Below are 19,410 nucleotides of genomic sequence, written 5' to 3'. Positions count from 1 at the left end.
AAAATAAATTTTATACTTGCTCTACTATATGTATACATATATTATCATATGTATGCATATGTCTATATAATTTTGAAAATTTTCTAATAATAATACTCTCTTGAAACTATATAACCATGCTGCACAAATCACTTAAGCTTTCTTAGACTCAGTTTCCTCTTCTATAAAATAGAGATAATAATAGTATTTATCTCATTATACTATTGTAAAGTTCAAATTAGATAATTTATATAAAGCACTTTATAAACCTTAAGGGACTATAAAATTATTATCGTGGTGGTTATTAATTACTATTATCATAATCATAAGCTACAGATCTCAAACTAGAGCTCCTTCACCTTATTTACTGATTAATCTTTTGAGATTCCCCCAAACTTTCCAGGAGCCTACAACTTTAATGAGCTTACTTAAAATGTGTACTACATGTGATGGCCATATTTTATGAAATCTTATAGGTCTGCCTAAGAACCTGAGGGGGAAAGAGATACTAAAGAAGGGAAAGGGACCTGTATGTGCCAAAATGTTTGTGGCAGCCCTGTTTGTAGTGGCTAGAAACTGGAAAATGAATGGATGCCCATCAGTTGGAGAATGGTTGAGTAAATTGTGGTATATTAATGTTATGGAATATTACTGTTTTGTAAGGAATGACCAGCAGGATGAATACAGAGAGGACTGGCAAGACTTACATGAACTGATGCTAAGTGAAATGAGCAGAACCAGGAGATCATTATATATATATCACAACAGTGATACTGTTTGAGGATATATTCTGATGGAAGTGGATCTCTTTGATAAAGAGAGCTAATTCAGTTTCAATTGATCAAGGATGGACAGAAGCAGCTACACCCAAAGAAAGAACACTGGGAAATAAATATAAACTGCTTGCATTTCTGTTTTTCTTCCTCCATTATTTATACCTTCTGAATCCAATTCTCCCTGTGCAACAAGAAAACTGTTCGATTCTGCACACATATTTTGTATCTAGGATATAACTGTGACATATTTAACTTGTAAAGGACTGCTTGCCATCTGAGGGAGGGGGTGGAGGGAAGGAGGGAGGGGAAAAATCGGAACAGAAGTGAGTTCAAGGGATAATACTGTAAAAAATTACCCTGGCATGGGTTCTGTCAATAAAAAGTTATTTAAAAAAAAAAGAAAGAAAGAACCTGAGGGAGTAGGATGAACATAATACTTACAACCTAAACATCCAAGCCAAAAGATTATAGACAAGTTAGGATGATCCCACTGGTTCCACTAACTCAACAAGGGATAATTATGGAAAGTTGTATGAAATTTCAAATCCTACTATCATAGAATTATAGAGCTAAAAGAGACCTTAGAGATCATATTGTTCAATTTCTTCAATTTATAGATGAGGAACACAGAGATGAAATTTGCGAGACTAGAAAGTAAGAGTCATGATATCAGTATCAATTTTTTGTCTCCTAACCTTGCAGAGATTTTTTTCTACTTCAAGCCCATGAGACAAAGGCAGCAATAAACCCAGAAAGTTAGAAAGGGATCCATGATTGTACCTAGATGAGCTCCACAGATAATGGTCATTTTTTTTTCAATAGTAAAGGGAATTAAAGTTTGTCCATTGGAGTGAGCTGGGGGTGGAAATAAAGTAGAAGGAGTTTATACAATCAAATACTGCATTAAAACGGGGGGGGGGGGGGGGGGAAGGGGAGGAGGGAAGAAAGGGAGGGGTGTCAATTTCCCGGTCTAATGTACTAAAAGGACATAGCCAGCTCAACCTAAACTACCTAAACAATAGAAAGAATTTATTGCATAAAAATGCTGGGGAAATAATGTTTTCTAAGGGAAATTATTTATAACTGCATAAAAGCTATCTTTCTATAGTTGTTTGAGCATAATCATGCTTCTATTCAAATGAATAGACTAAATGACTTGCAGAGGTCTTTTTAGTTCTAGGGTCCAATGAAATTATAACAAAATCTATGTATATTTTTAAAATTATGTCCAGCCAAATAAGGGTTATTGAAACAGCTAGGTATTATAAGTGTAGTGAAAACCCTGAGGTCTCAAGGTAGGAAGACCTAAATTAAAACCCAGCATCAGACATTTATTAGCTGTGTGACTCTGGACAAATCAAACCTCTGCTTACATTATTTCCTCTTCTGAAGAATGGAGAGAATAAGGTGTCCTATCTCCTAATAGTATTGTGAGAATTAAATGAAATGATATTTGTAAACATGTTTAGCACAGTATCTGTCACATAGTGAGTACTTAGTAAATACTTACTTCTTTCCTTATAAGTATCAAATGATATCACATAGGAAATATTAGGTATGTATAAAGCATTATTATTATTATCTGGGCTAAGGAAATTAGCCTGTAGAACTGAAATGGAGACAAAAGAGAAGAAAGGACTGGGGTCCTGCCAGTGGTATGCTAATAAAACAAAAAAGGAGGTGAATTACTTTCATTTCCTTGCATGAAGTGCAGAGTGAAAGCAGCTCAGAAATGTGATGGATTTCCTGTAATCCCAGATACTCCAGCTGCCCAAGTTGTCAACACCTGTATACTTCACATGATTTTATCAATAGAGCATCCAGGCACAGTCAAGAAATTTTTTTCAGAATTATTCCTAACCATACAACAGACTGAAACTTTTATAGAACTATGCCTAACAACACAACAAACTGGAGAAAAAAGAAACAAATACTCAAGTTTATAAAATCACCAAAGTCCTAGGAGTCACATGATTAATACCTTAGCAAATACCTCACACTTAATCATTCTTCACAGTTGATGAAGCCTGCTTCTGGCCCTTTTTTGTTTGGTCCTTTTTCTTCTTTAAATCTAGCTACTCAGCAGCTTTACTCATTGAAAATCTTATGTACAATGGACAAGATTCATCCACTTGCAGCTCCCTCACTCCGACCTTAAAAAAATTTTTTTTTAATTAGAGCAGATCTCTGAAACTGCAAAAATGAAATTGCTCCTGTGAATCACTCAAGAGTCATCCAAATGGAGACTTCCTCATCCCATTCCAGTAAATGTTATTTCAGATCATTATTTTCTTGGCTGCCTAGAAATCACGGGAATGATTTGATACTGGCAAAAAAAAGTCCTTTGGGTAATAACTTTCCCCTGTCCATTAGAAAGAATTCTTAAAGAAAAAGAATCTTTTTTTCTTAATAATCTACTTTGTCATTAAAATTATTTTTTTCTTTTTGCGGAAGTAGATAAACTAGTTGGTGGAGGGATAAAGGTAGAGTTCCTTTTCTACCCCAATGAATCTGATGCATATTTCCTTTCAGATATTCAGATGGCTGGGATTTGATTTCACTTTATCCATACTTCCATTTGCATTATTCACAACCTCAAATTTCTTAGGGAAGCACAATAGATAACGAAGATATTTAAAATGCTTAAGAATGTTGAAATGAATTCTGTAGTTCAGCCATAAACCTTAGCATACTAGCAGTTTTACATTTGGTGTCAAAAGAAATCTGTTCAAATCCTACCTCCTTCAGTTACTACTACTATAAAATACTTTTGTACATATTAAAGAGTTACATAAATTTGAATTTGTATAGAGCCTTACTCTCCTGATTCTGTTTTCTCATGTGTAAAATGAGGAAGATAGACAAGATAATCTCTAAGATCCTCCAGATCTAAATCTTGTGTTCCTATGCTCATGTTCCCCTCTCCCCCACAAAAAAAAAAAAAAATCAGTATCATAGAATGGGAATATAAGCAGCAAACTTAAGATGTGGTTGATTCTGCATCCTTCCACATTCTTTCTTTTGAAAAAGATTTTCATTTGAATCTGTATTCCTGGGAGATTTCAATATACATTTGCTATAACCACAATTACATCACCAGACATTCATCAAGTGCCAAACCATGAGTCCACGGGTGTGCCAAAACTAAGAGGAAAGCTTAGGTTGTCACCAGCATATGTGGGTGAGATCAATGCAAATTTTGCTGATCTAATAAAAAAAAAAAGCCTTAAGCTAATCATTTTTTAAAGCAATTTAAGAGGTAGGATGAACATCAATAGAATATTCAAATTGGTAATAAAGCCTCCTGCCTTATCTATCCCAAGATGTATGTCAGGGAATTTAACAGAAATGGATTTCAACAGCCAAAAGGATAGTTCTGAGATACTGAGTGCTATGCTTTAATAATGTTGGTCAATAAGTTGAAGAATCCTTATCTTGTTGGTATGGAACTAATTCAACATAATGGGGTTGATTATGAAGCAATAATCCTTGTCTAAAAAATCAATCCAAAGAAACAAGAAAGGAAACTGTATTTCAAGAGTACCAAGAAAAATTGATCTAAAATTATTTAGCAAGTAATTACTCATGAGAGCAAAAATACATGGCGACCAGAGAATAGTCTGTATCTCTAGCACTTAATACAGTGTCTGGCACCTAGTCTGAATTAATAAATATTTATTGACTTAATAAATACTTATTAAATATTTATTGACTGAGAGACATGAGATCAGGATTGATGGGTGGTTGTTTTGAGGATATTTCAAAGAGAGGAGGGGGCTGGTGTCTCTACACTCAGAGCAGCAACACCAAGGTCAGCATTAGTCAAGAGCAGTAACAAATGAAATTTCCTTTATCAAAACTAAGTCTGAAGTTAAGACCACAAGATGTAGCTCTAAAGAAATATGATTCTATACATCTGTGTTTGTTAATTTATTTTAACATGATAATGAAGGAATGAGAGAAAAAACAACAGCAATAACTGGTAGTCCTTACCTATCTTCTTTGCCTTACTTTATTAGGATGCAACTGGCATTAGACTTTTTAATTATGTTGAAGACTGCATTTGAAGGATCTAACTTATTTTTCTTCAACACCTGTGACTGATTCTAACCTTATTTCCTAGTATCCCTTTGGGTTTATTTTGTTTTATTTTTAATTTACATAATAAAACAACCAATTCCATAATATAATACATTAAAAAAATGACATGGTATATGAAGGTAAAGGAATATTACAATTCTATAAAAATGATGAATAAGCTGATTTTAGAAAGGCCTAAAAAGATTTACATGAACTGATACTGAGCAAAACAAGCAGAACCAGGAATACATTGTAAACAATAACAGTAAGAATGTAAAATGATCAACTATGAAAGACTTGTTTCTTCACAGAGGTTCAGTGATTCAAAGCAATCCCAATAGACTTTGGAAAGAAAATATCATCTGCATCCAGAAAAAGAACTAAAAAGAACTAATATAAATCAACACATGCTATATTTACTTTTTTTTTTCTGTTTTTTTAATCTCTCCCATGGTTTTTCCCTTTTTGCTCTGATTTTTCTCTCCAGCATGATTCATAACGAAATGTGTATTAAAAATAAATTTTAAAAAGGAAAAAAAAAAGATGATAGTACATGAAATTGTAAATCTACTGTGCACAACTTGCTATTCCTTTCAAATACACAACAAAATTATGTAAATTATTTCTTTTATTCTTCCCTCCCACACCTTAGAGATGTCTACCATTATTTACAAATAGGAGATAGATAGATAAAATTATTCTATACATACTTCAGTTTATCAGTCCTTTCTCCAGAGGTAGAGAGCATCTTTTTTCGCATTACGTTATAGCTAACTTACATATTTATAATAGACAAAATAACTTATTTGCCTAAAGTCATTCTTAAAACAATATTGCTGTTAATGTATACAATGTTCTGTGTTCTATTCATTTCATTTCATTATTATGTCTTTCCATGTTTTTCTAAGATTACTGAGTTAATCATTTCTTATGCCATATTCTATCACAATCACATACCACTTGTTTGACTTATCCCCAATAATAGGCTTCTCTGCAATTTCTAGTTTCTGGAAATTGGAATTTGACAGCTTTCACAAAAAAAACTGACACAAACATTTTAAAACACAGAGGGTTTTTTTTTTTCCTTTTCTCCCTAATCATCTTTGGAAATAGACCCAGTAGTGGCATTGTTGGGTCAAAGGCTATAGATAGTTTAATAAATCTTTGGGCATAATTTCATATTGTTCTCCAAAATGGTTGAATCATTTTACAATTAATGACATAATCGCACAAGTTCTTGAGGAGTTCTGGGAGTCACAGAGGATTAAAGGGATCCTTCCTACATTAAACTGGAATCTGAATCCTAAACCTGTTGTTTTTGCTCTCTAACTCAGACTATAATCATGAGCTAATTCATACCTCTGATTCCAGAGTCATTCCAAGATTATTATGAACATAGGTCATTTAAAAAAAAAAAAAAAGCTTTCTCATCAGAGAGCAACCTAACATAGTAAAGAGAGTTACATGCATGTACCTATATAATGTAATATAATGTAAAGTAATGTAATATAATTTTCTATTTAGGTGTAATTGTTCTCTTTCTGGTAAAATTTCAGTTCTTCAATGTGAGAAACTGTTCCATTTTTGTTTTTGTCTCCCTTACAAGGTCATCTGATCTAACATGGATTTCACATGGGGAAACTAAGGCCTAGCAAGGTGGAGTGATTAAAGATCATAGGATCATAGATGGAGATTTGAAATGTAGTCACAAAGATGGAAGGAACAGCAAAGACCATCTAGCCCAATCCCCTCATGATATAGATGAGAAAATTGAGAACCAAAGAGGTTTAATATCTTGCCCATGATGATATAAGTTGTGAAAAAAAAACAAACAGAATTTGAATTCTGATTTATTGAAATCAAATTTACACTCTTTCCACTGAACCACACTGCCTCTCTTCTGAAATGCTGATTTGGCCAAACTCACCTGGAAAAGAAAATGGATAGTATGAAAGGAATAAGCATCAATATTTATATTTATATAATTTATATATTTATCTAGGTCCTGTATTAAGCTCTTTATAGCATCTTATTTGATTCTTGTAACAACCCTTCAATGTAAGTAATAGTATTGCTTCTATTTTATTCATGGGAAGACTAAAACAGAGGTTAAATGACTTGTTCAGAGTCATACAGCTAGTAAGTGTCCAAGACCAGATTTTAATTCAGGTCTTCCTGACTAACCCAAAGCACTATCCCTTGTATCACTTAGCTACCCTGGGATACTACCAAGAGTGGTAGTGGGCTACATGTTTATGAACTGAATCTCTTTTAAATATTTGAATTTATAAAATTATCTATTCTTCTATTTAAATCTGAAAAAAAAAAAAAAAAGCCTGAGTTTTTACTGATTCACAAGGCCAAATCAATCCATTAACTTTACTACTAGGAAAACATAATAAATTGGTTATCAGTCAAAACAGCTCATCTTATCTCAGGGATATGAGGAAATAACAAATAAGTTCCCCTAATACATTAATTTTCAGAATTTTGTTTGATTTTTGCAAAGATATGGGAAGGTTAAAATTCAGAGGACTTCACTGAGTTATAACAGTCATTCAATCATCCATTTAATAAACATTCATTAAATGCCAAATATATGCCAGGCACTATGCTAAGACAATTCTTGCCTTCAAGGAGCTTATACCTGAATGGGGGTAGACAACATATAAATGAATATATGCAAAACAAGTTATATATAGGATTTAAAATGAAATAATTAACAGAAGGAAAATAATAGAGTAGGGGTTAAATAAGGCTTCTTGTGGGAGGCAGAATTTTTATGGTATTTAATGGAAGCCAGAGAGGGCTGTAGTTGGGGCCAAAAAGAGAGTGCTTCAAGCATGGAAACAGGCAGAGATAATACTCAGAATCCAAAGATGGAATATCTTGCCTATGGAACAAACTAGAGGTCAGTATCACTGGTTTGAAGAGTATGTGTTGGGAAGTAAGGTGTAATAAGTCTGGAAAGGAATGTGGGGAAGGAGGTTATGGACTTTGAATGTCAAACAGAGAATTTTGCTATTGTTCCTGGAAGTAATAAGCCACTGGAGTTTTCTGAGAAAGGGGTTGACATTATTGGACCTGCATTTTTAGAAAATCACTTTAATGACTGAATAGAGGATGGATTGAAGTGGGAAGAAATTTGAGGCAGGCAGACCCACCAGAATGCTACTATAATGATCAAAGAATAAGGTAATGAGGACCTGCACCTACGGTGGTGTTAGAAGAGAAGAAGGAGTATAATTAGAAGATGTGAAATCAAAAATTAGATATGAAGAGTGAGGAGTCCAAGACAACTCCTAGATTGGAAGCTTGTGAGACTGGTAGGATGTTGTTGCCCTCTACAGTAACAGGGAAGGAGGAGTGGTCAGGGAGAAAGATAAAGAGTTCTATTTTGGACATACTGAGTTTAAGATGTCTACTGACATCTAATTTGAGATACCTGAAAGATACTTGGAGATGTGAGAATGGATGTTGAAGCAGGAAAAGTAGATTTGAGAGTCATCAACATAGAGAAAGTAATTCAATTCATATGTGGAACCAAGAGTGTTCAAGAAATCCCTATTATATGGAAAGTATTCTGCAAAAAATATTTGCAGAATCTTAAAAGGCACATGATGATCTTTCCACTCAAGGAATTTGTATTCTCATAGGGCATTTACAGGTTTCTTCTACTTCCATATCATTACTTATACTGTCAAAAGAAAACTATTTTTCTTCCTCTAGGCTAAAGCAGAGTCCAGGCCCCATGATGGGGTAAGGTTAAATTTCAGCTAATCAGAGAATGACATCAGTCACATCTCCTCAGTAAAAACCAATCATGGAGATTATCTCCAATCCAATCTGCTCTAATACTGCAGCATTCTTCCACACAGTCCTCTGACTTTTAAGCAAGTTCCCAAGCCACCCTATTCTGAGATATCCCTCTCAGGATGTTTATAACTTAACTGATATCTAAAACCCATTAGAGCAACTAAACAATTACCACTGAAAAAATTACTGCCAGCTCCATCTCCCAGAACATTTGCCTTCATCCCCAGGATCACCTTGTAGCTTCAGCAGGTGTTCTTCAAAGGGTAAGTGTGCCCCAGGGCCTTGATCTGTGAATAACATCCCCACCCACCTTTTTTTTTTTTTTTTTTTTTTTTTTTTTTTTGCTTTAGGTGGTACAGGGAGATAAATAGGCTCGGTGAATTCAGATTTATAGCTCAGATTACATTACTTTATTTTCCCCCTAAACCTGCCTCTCTTCTAAATGTTTCTATTTTTGCCAAGGCCACCACCATCACCTTCCAATGATCTACTTTATTTTTTTTTATTTTTAAATTCAATTTTATTTTATTTTCATCTCCAAATTCTGTTCCTCATATATCCTCCTCACCTTCCTCCCAAATGAAAAAGTTAGAAATATGAAATCTGCTTTGATCATGTAGTCAAGAAAAATAAATTCACACATTAGTCATCTCCAAAAAGAAAAATCCTCAATCTACAATTTGAATCTATATTTCTCTATCTACAAGTGAATAGCTATTTCTTCAAGATTCCTCTGGAATTGTAGTTATATTGATCAGAATTTTTTCCCATTTCAAAGCTGTGAGTTTTTACAGTCAATTCTTGTAATCAATAAATGTCTATTAAGCATCAGTTACTATATGTTTATCACTATTCTAAGTGCTGAGAATACAAAGGGAAACAAAAGACAATCCCTTTCTTCAAAGATGGGGGAAACAACATGCAAACAAATATATTAGAAGTAAACTTATATAAGAGGGGGAAAAGAAAATGATTATTAGAAGAGTGGTAATAGCAATTGGGAAGAAGTGTTGGAAAAGACTTCCTATAGAAGGGAGGATTTTAATTGGGATTTAAAGGAAGTGAGGGAAGGCAGTAATTGGGGCAGAGAAGAGAAAGTGTTCTAGACATGAGGGACAGAGACTAGCAATGGAATGTCTTGTTTATGGAACAGCCTGGAGGCTAGTATTTTTGGACTGAAGAGTATGTGTTGAGCTGAGATTGAAATCACTAAGTGTAATATAAGGAGAGAAGAGAAAAAAGTCCAGAATAAAACACTAAGGGCTTATCTATGGTTAGAGGGCATGATTGGAAAGATGATACAGAAAAGGAGATAGAAGAAAAGTGATCAGATAGATGGGAGGAGTACCAAGAAGTGTAATATCTTGAAAATCTACAGAAAAAAACAGTATCAAGGAGAAAGTGATTAACAGTGTCAAAGATGCCAAGAGATCAAGCTGAATGAAGCCAATAGATCATTAGTAACTTTGAGAGAACCATTTCCATTAAATAATAAAGTTGGAAACTAAGTTGTAAAAGTTAAAGAAAAGAGTGGGAGGAGAAAAAGTATGTGTATCACTTTGTAGACAACTTTTTTAAAGAGTTTAACTACCAAGAGCAGAAGAAATATAGGATGATAATGGGAATAGAAGGATTAAGCAACACTTATTTTCAGTAAAGGGGAGACATAGCATGCTATTTTCAGCACTAGGAAATAAGCCAATAGACCTGGTGAAATTGAAAATAAATGAAAGGGGAACAGTCTGTTGAAAGAGATGGGATAAAATGGGATTTCTTGAACAAGTAGAGAGATTGGCATAGGTAAGAAGTGAAGTCACTTTATCCTGTAAGTCAAGGGTGAAAGAGAGACAGAAAGAGAAAAGCATTTGAGATTTATGAAATAAGGAAGAGAGAATGGGGAATTCATGGTGAATGGTCTCAATTTTTTTCTATAAAATATGAGGCAAAATTCTCAGCTGAGGAGAGAGCGTATTAAGTTTGAGGAGAGATGAAGAGGTTTAGAAGTGCCTCTGTGGAAAATAGAATAATGAATTGATAAGGGATAATAGGATGCATAGCAGCAGTGAGAGTCCGCTTGAAGTTTCATAATATAAATTTGAAGTGGGCCTAGTTAGAATGGTTGCATAGTTTTCTCCATCTACATTCAATAGCAGCTGTGTAAGCAAAGGCAAGAAATGGTGGGGGTGAACTAAGGCTGAGTCTTGACAATTGTCAGTGTGAAGAGGCAAGATAGGAATTAAGAGAGGAGGGCAGTATAGAGTAGAATTGGTTCACAAAGGGGTCAAAGATCAATGGAAGTAAATAGTTTGAGGAACTGAGTAGTTAAAGTATTTGTAATTATTCAGTCATATTTCACATGTGGCCCCATTTGGGATTTTCTGGACAAAGATATTGATTTCCTATTTGCTTCTTCATCTCATTTGGCAGATGAGGAAACTGAGGCAAACACAATTAAGTGACTTACTCAGGGTCACATAGTTAATAAGTGTCTAAGACAGATTTGAACTCAGATCTTTCTGACTCCAGGCTTAGACACTCTATCTTCTGGGCCAATTGGTTGCCTCTAAAATAATTGAGGAAGAGTCAATGGATATATTGAAATCCCTTTATGAAGAGAAGTCAAAGAGGAGATAAAAATTTGGAGATAGGAATTGAACCTATTGAGAAAGGAAGAAGAGTGAACTTGGGGTCTATAAACATCATCTACCAGGGTTTTAATTGGGTGAAAGATATGTATAACATGAACCTCAAAGGAAGAGAGTAATGGGTAAAAAGGTAGGACCTAGTCATAATGGAGAGAAAGGCATATTCCAACTACCCTTCCTTCAACCAATAAAATGGGAAGAATGAAGAAATATATAAGCAGTTCTGGAAAAGGTACCCAGGGAGGAGAAAGCCAGGTTTCATTAAGAACTGGAAGATGGGAAATGGTTGAACAAGTTGTGGTATGTAAATATAATGCAATACTATTATGCTATAATAAATTATGATAGATTTCAGAAAAGCCTTGAAAGACATATGAACTGATGCTGAATGATGTGAGCAAAACCAGAATATTGTATACAGTAAGAGCATCATTGTATAATGATCAACTTTGATATACTTTGCTTTTCTCAGCATTACAATGATCCAATACAATTCCAAAGGACTTGTGATGGAAACTACCATCCACATCCAGAGAAAGAACTATGAAGTCTGAATACAAATTGAAGCATACTCTTTTTATTTGTTGTTGTTTTCTTCCTCATGATTTTTTTTCCTTTTGTTCTTCTTTCACACCATGACTAATGTGAAAATATATTTAATATGATCATACATGAATAACCTAAAAAAATACTAGAAAATGAAAAAAATAGGAGAGGAATAGATATAAAGTGAAAGGAAGTTGGTTGCCAATGGAACAGGTATTACAGAGAACATTAGAATAATTAGACGGCATTAGCTTGAAACTTTCTGGGTGAGAGGGTTGAGGGGGGTTGGAATGAGGAATAAAGAAGTGAGGATAGGGAATGGGATTTGAATGATGATCTGCAGGTGTTCAGAGTAACTGGGATGTGAAGGCTATAACCAGGTATGAAAATGTTCACCATTGAGTGGAAAGTGCCAGTCTTTCACCCTCAAAGGACAGGAACAGTAAGAAATGGGAAGCCTGAAACAGAATGGTAAATCTCTCTTTGTTGCCCTGGAAGTACTCCCCTCTCAATTGGGAGTCTGGTCTGTCAGCAAGAAATGGAAGTTGCTTTGTGATGGCACAGAAAAAAAGTGATTGCTTTGAGGCAGATGGAAGATGCCTGGCTATTCTCCTGGCAACCTTGCCTCAAGGAATACATTAGACTCAGCAGGATTGCTCCACTTCTCACCAGAGGAGGCTGGCAATAAGGCTTTAACAGGAAGTAATAAATTTCCTATACAAGAGGGAAATCCTTTGGAAAAGATGGAAGATTCCTAGTCTGATGCCTTGCAATTTTTCTTCAGGGGGGTATGTGGTACCCAACAGGAGATGGAAGGCATAAGAATGTTTTATAACTGTATTCATAGAGTTGTTCTATGTCTTGGCAAGTAGACTTCTAAATATTTTACACTACCTATAGTTAACAGAATTTTTTCTCTCTTCCTGTTGAATTGTTATTTATTTACAGAAATGCTGATAATTTATGTGGGTTTGTTTTCTATTCTGCAATTTTGCTGACTACAATCTACTTTTATTATCTTGATTTCATCTTTACCTCTTCACCCTCCATCACCTCACATATCTAAATCTCTTGGCAAATCTTATAATTTCTAGCTTCACAATATCTCTCAAATCCATTCCTTTCTCTCAACTCACATAACCATCTCTTTAGTTCAGGTTCTGATTCTTTCTCTCTGGAAAATTTTAATAGTTTCCTAATTGATCTTCTTGCTTCTGATCCCTCCCCTTTCCCATGTATATTTCATACAGCTATTAAAATGATTTTTCAAAACTCAGCTCTGACATTGTCACATTTCTATTAAAAAATTTCATTGACTCATTATTGGCCATAGGATCATATACCATTTCAACTTTATTTAATCTTTTTTGAGTTTCTATTTTTTGGTAAGTTTTATGCTGGATATAGTTATTAGTATGGTAGTTGTTTGACATGACATGACAGAATAATGTCATGATTCATGCATGAATTAAATTGAACAGAGTTGCAGTCATCAGCTTGACTCTCTTTTCCAGAATCATTAAAATCAACAAGACAAAGTCAAGATAATTGACAGTGTTCCAAGATGCAATGGATGATCTTGGCATCTTTGATGTCTGATCAAGCTCTAAGAACTCCACAGCAACCCATTTTGTCAGAGGAACTCTTCAAATGCCAAAAGTTTTGTGGTCCATTGGTTACCCTCAACTTGGTTTAACCTAGCTGTTAACCCCTGTTCAGGGGTTGGGGAAGTTGCTGCTACACATGCTATAACTTATTGGAGCCCCAGGTAAGAGGTGAAAAACACAGTTGAATAATAAAGATAAATAAGTAGTCCTGAGAATGGCTCAGCAAGCCTTCATTCCAGAGATGCTGGTCATCCCTGAACACCCTGTACATGTACATAAATGATGAAAAAGTAAATATACTTAGCACTTTCATTTCAGAAATGTCCACCCTAAGCCCTTGCAGTCCTTATTGATCAATAACTCATGTGGCTCTTGGTTTCAATTCCAATCTTGACTCACTTTGCTACCCAGACATCTCCTTATCAGCCATCTTCTTGTCCTCCTATGTAACTTTGCCTCTTTCTCTTTTTCTTCCCAGTCCTATATCAACCTTTCAGGGTTGGTAACAATTAACAAATGCATACTACCATTGTTTCTAGGAAGAGATGGGTCATTCTACTGTCCTCTAACTCCATTTACCATGCCAGTAAACACTACTCCTTAAATAGGTTTAGCACAATGTTAACCTTATTTTAAATATTCAATACAGAGTTCTGGGGTGGGGGTGGGGGAGTTGTATTTATTTAACATCCATGTCTTAGGGGTGCCTTCATAAAAGATTTTTTCCTGATGAGGTGCATAAAAAGTGTCAAGATCACTGTTACAGCTAAACTTGATGGCTTTCAAAATGTTTGTGGCAGCCCTGTTTGTAGTGACTAGAAGCTGGAAAATGAATGGATGTCCATCAATTGGAGAATGGTTGAGTAAATTGTGGTATATGAACGTTATGGAATATTATTGTTCTGTAAGGAATGACCAGCAGGATGAATACAGAGAGGACTGGCAAGACTTACATGAACTGATGCTAAGTGAAATGAGCAGAACCAGGAGATCATTATATACCTCAACAACGATACTGTTTGAGGATGTATTCTGATGGAAGTGGATCTCTTCGATAAAGAGAGCTAATTCAGTTTCAATTGATCAAGGATGGACAGAAGCAGCTACACCCAAAAAAAGAACACTGGGAAATGAATATAAACTGTTTGCATTTTTGTTTTTCTTCCCGGGTTATTTATACCTTCTGAATCCAATTCTCCCTGTGCAACAAGAAAACTGTTCGGTTCTGCACACATATATTGTATCTAGGATATACTGTAACCTATTTAACATGTAAAGGACTGCTTGCCATCTGGGGGAGGGGGTTGAGGGAGGAAGGAGGAAAATCGAAACAGAAGTGAGTGCAAGGGATAATGCTGTAAAAAATTACCCTGGCAAGAGTTCTGTCAATAAAAAGTTATTTTAAAAAATTTAAAAAAATTAAACTTGATGGCTTTGCTCACTGATATCATGTGAGGTATTACAGTGGATAGAGTGCTGGACCTGGAATCAGGAAGTCCTGAGTTCAAATACAGCCTCAGACACTAGCCATGTGATTATGGGTAATTCATTAAACTCTTTTAGTCTCATTTACTTCATTTATAAAATGAGGATAATCATACTTCCCATAGTTGAAAGGATAAAATTAGACAATGTTTGTAAAATGTTTTAACAAACCTTAAAGGGCTATGTAAATAGTATCTCTCATTAAATACTATTAAGAATAATCTAGTGACCTTCCTACCCTGAAATACTCCTCTGCCATTCTAGTCCACTCCTCTCATTGGTGAATTCCTTCTGGGGACTCCTTTTTAACAAGGAATTCAGGCTGGCCATATTTCATTTATTTCCTGGTTTGTGACTTAGCCTCTATTCCATAGCTATCTCCTTACCCTGTCACCTCACTTTGTGCCTGGACCTTCTCATCCTACAATATTCTCTGTTTTGATAGTCCCCTTTTCACATTTATGATTTCTTTGAAATCTATTTTGGTAACTGCCCAGACTGACTTACTTCCCTCCATGCCTTGCCTCTGATTCTCTGGACTTTTCCAACCACAAGCCACAGGAGAACCTCTCCTCTGTTTTCAGTGGTTCCCTTTTTTATTTATTGTCTACCCTTTAGAAAGTAAGGTCCTTGATAGCCAAAAAATAAATGTTTCTTATTATCTTTTTGTGTTTGCAACCTGTTCAAATGGGAGTAGCTAGGTGGCACAATAAATAGAACCCTGGGCTTGAAATAAGAACAGTTTGTCTTCCGGAGTTCAAATCCTGCCTCATATACTTCCTAGCTATGTGACCCAGAGCAAATCATTTAATCATATTTTCTTCAGTTTTTTCATCTGTAAAATGAGCAAACCATTCCAGTATCTTTGCCAAGAAAACTCCAAAGATAGTAATGAAAAGTCTCCTCTGCAGTTAGCATAGTGCCTGACACATGATAAAATGCTTAATAAATGTTTCTTGCCTTGCCTTCAATGAATTTGTATAATAATGATTTTTCTAGTTCTGCTGACAGAATCAAACGACAATCAAAATAAATCAGCTCAATTCTCCTCCTTCTGACCCTACAGGATGTAACACTATTCCCTGTGATATCATGGATGAGAGATCAAAGATCAAGTCACAATAACTTTGTGCTATGTGCTAGGGAGACAAATAAATAAATAAATAAATAAATAATCCTTGCCCTCAGTGAGCTCATTTCCTATCAGATTGTTGATTCTTCCTAGTCATTGCTTGAAGTTTGGAGATAAAGGTAGAGCAGAGAGAGCTAGGAGAGTTTAAGCAGAAACATCAAAAACTAGTTCCAATCCCCAGCTTCTGAATGTATAGAAAATAATCTTCTTATCTGAAAAACCAATGAAATAAATAAGGAAGATACAGGAAGAGCCTAAAAGGTTGAGAATGGGGAAAACAAGATTGGGATGAAAATAACCTTTCCTGTTTCTTTCCCCCCACTCCCTTACTTCAGTCCCAACTTCTAACTCAGTCTATGCTTAACAGCAGGTACAAAATGACTAACTAGTCTTCTTGACTTATATCCTGCCATTGGACTTTGATAACTCTGGAGGAGGGAATGAGATTGATGACTTTGCTGGGCTCTGCCTCACTAAAATCTAATTCATTTTCTAGTCAAGATATCATCCTTCTGATTTTGTTGGTTGTCTTTGAGAAACAAAGAATGAACAATAAATAATAAAGATGCCTAAGAATAATCCCTCTGTGGTAAATCCACCCTCCCCCCCCCCCCCAGGTATTCCCTTTTAAAATTATTTTTTTAAATCCTCCCTAAAGGAGCTTTTAGCTACAGTAGTAAACATTGATACCTAGTAGATATTAAATAAATGTTTATCGATTGACTGACCAAGAAAAGACCAATGGATAATGCAAACGTAATTGCATTGAAGTAGGTAAGAGAGAAAAGGTAGGGCATTAAAAAGGACATAAGTACATACAAAGAGTCACAGGGGAATATCAAACACAGCTCTGTCTAAAATATTAAGGAAGAGAAATGCTTTTTTTTAAAAGTTGCAACATCAGTTTTGGGGTTAGTGGTGATTGTAAATTTGGACTGCAACTAACAGAAACAGGAGGATTATGTCCCCAAAAATTCTGGCATCACTTTCACATTGTCAGAGCCAGACTATGCAAGAGAAAGCAAGTTCAAATTCATTCCTGATTAGAGTGCACAGTTAGAAACTTGTAGATTTCAGCCAGATAAAATGGCTATCTGTGGCAAAATTTCAGCCAAAATTTAACTTGCTAAGATTTAGACCAGATATATTTGAATGAGGAGTGGAGAAAATAAATCTGTCTCTGATAACTTCTCTTTCTGCTTTGACACTTTAAATGCTCTCCAAAAAATGTAGAGAAATGAATAGAGAGCTAGCCTCTGAGCAAAGAAGACTTGGGTTTGCTGACCTATTTGCTGCTCCTTGAACAAGAAACTCCAATGAACACCATGTACAGTAACAACAACATTATTCGATGAACACCTGTGAATGACTTAACCATTCTTAGCAATACAATTATCCAAGACAATTTCAAAGGACTTGTGATGAAAAATGCTATCCACCTCCAGAGAAGTTTACTAATGGAGTCTCAATACAGATCAAAATATACTATTTTTCACTTTCTTGTGTGTGTGTATGTGTATGTGTGTGTGTGTGTGTGTGTGTGCGCATGCGCATGTGATGTTTTCTTTCACAATATGATTAATATGGAAAATTTTGCATGATTGCACATGCAGTATCAAATTGCTAACTGCCCTAGGAAGAAATGGGAAAGGGAAAAACAGAGAATTTAGAAATGAAAATTTTTAAAATGAATACTAAAAATTGCTTTTACATGTAATTGGGAAAAAATAAATATTATTCAAAATATTAAAGAAAAAACAAGAAACTTTATTTCCAGCCTCCAAGTGTTTTCAGTGATATCCCCCATGCCTATTCTTTCCCTTCTCATTTGTATCCCCCGCCTTTCTTGCCTTCCTTCAATTTTCAGATAGAATCCCATCTTCTACAGAAAGGCTTTTTGGATTCCCCTAAATTCTGCTGCATTTCCTCTGTTGTTTAGTTCAAATATATCCTCAATACAGCTTGCTTGTACACATTTCATCCTGAGACAAATAGCCTCCTTGAGGGCAGGGAGTTTTATCTTTCTTTGTATTCCCAGAACTTAGCACAATGCCTGGTACATAGTAGACACTTAATGTTTATTGAGTGACTACTTGACTGACATATTGACAGAATAACTTCAGCAAGTCATTTAATCTTTCACTGCTCTAGCAACTTTCTAGGAAAGATTTTTGCTCTTCTTCTGAATCACAAACCCCCTTGGCAGTCTGAGAAAATCTACAGACAAGCCTCCTTCTCAATCAATCTTTGTTGAAGATCTACCATGTATCAGGCACTGTGCTAAATAGGAGGAATACAAAAAGAAGCAAAAGACAGTCCTTGCCCTCAAAGAACTCATAATCTAATGGGGGAAACAACAAGCAAACAAATGTAAACAGGTTATATACAAGAAAAATATAAAATAATTAACAGAAGAGATATTCCTAGAATTTTGAGGGGCTGGGAAAGACTTCCTGCATAATATTTTTTTCTCAATAGTATTTTACTTTCCCAAATACACTTAAAAATATTTCCAACATTCATTTTTGTAAGAGTTTGTGTTCCAGATTTGTCTCCCTCTCTTCCTTGCCTCTCCCCTCCCAAAGAAAGCCAGTAATCCAATGTAGGTTAAATATGTGCAACCATTTTTAAACATTTCCATATTCATCATGTTGTACAAGAAAAATGTGACCAAGAAGTAGAAAACCATGAGAAAGAAAAAGAAAACAAACAAACCAAAAAAAGTAAAAATAGTATACTTCCATCTGTATTCAGTCTCCATAGTTCTCTCTTTGGATATGGATGGTATTTTCCTTCCCAAGTCTGCTGGAATTATATTGAATCATGTCATTGATGAGAAGAGCCAAGTCCATTACAGCTGATCATCACATAATATTGCTGTTACTGTGTACAATGTTCTCCTGGATCCATTAACTTCACCCTGAATAGTGTTTTTAAATGAAGAGAATAAAATATATCAGATTACAAAAAAAAAAAAAAAACTTATGTTAAAAGTTATCATTTTTTAATTAATGTACCCCAACTGAAGAACTCTTACTAAGACTGAGCTGAAGAAAAAGTTGTGAGTGGCACTGGAAGGGAACATTTCTTCACTTGTAGTTTCTTCTATGGGTTAAATCACAAGATTCAGATCTTGTCCTTAAATTCTCTTTGTAAGGCCACCTACCTAGATGATCAGAGATTCCCTCAACATTGCCAAGACCCTATTATGCCTTTAAGTTATCATCCTAACCTTTGCTCACCTGCTGTTCTCATTAATATGTGATCTCCTCTTCTTGCCAGTTATCATTGGAACTGTACCAAGCACATAACCAGATTTCGTTCCAGAGATCTCCCCACACTAT

The 19,410-nt window shown here is 35.1% G+C and overlaps 1 long non-coding RNA gene across 4 annotated transcripts in view; it reads right to left on the bottom strand.

The window, feature by feature from the left end:
• Nucleotides 1-18,979, bottom strand: part of LOC127556804 (uncharacterized) — a 70,776-nt gene extending 51,797 nt beyond the window's left edge. For 2 of the 4 annotated variants that reach the window (XR_007952510.1, XR_007952512.1), the window contains exon 1: nucleotides 17,352-17,441. This is a non-coding gene — a long non-coding RNA (uncharacterized LOC127556804). Of the gene's footprint in view, nucleotides 1-17,351; nucleotides 17,443-18,804 lie in introns of those variants that run through there. The other 2 variants (XR_007952514.1, XR_007952513.1) reach the window with 2 other exon arrangements.
• Nucleotides 18,980-19,410: the final 431 nt, after the last annotated feature.

The sequence above is a fragment of the Antechinus flavipes genome, chromosome 1 (genome assembly GCF_016432865.1).
Source record: "Antechinus flavipes isolate AdamAnt ecotype Samford, QLD, Australia chromosome 1, AdamAnt_v2, whole genome shotgun sequence".
Lineage (NCBI taxonomy): Eukaryota > Metazoa > Chordata > Mammalia > Dasyuromorphia > Dasyuridae > Antechinus > Antechinus flavipes.
This window is presented reverse-complemented; position numbering and strand designations above follow the sequence as displayed.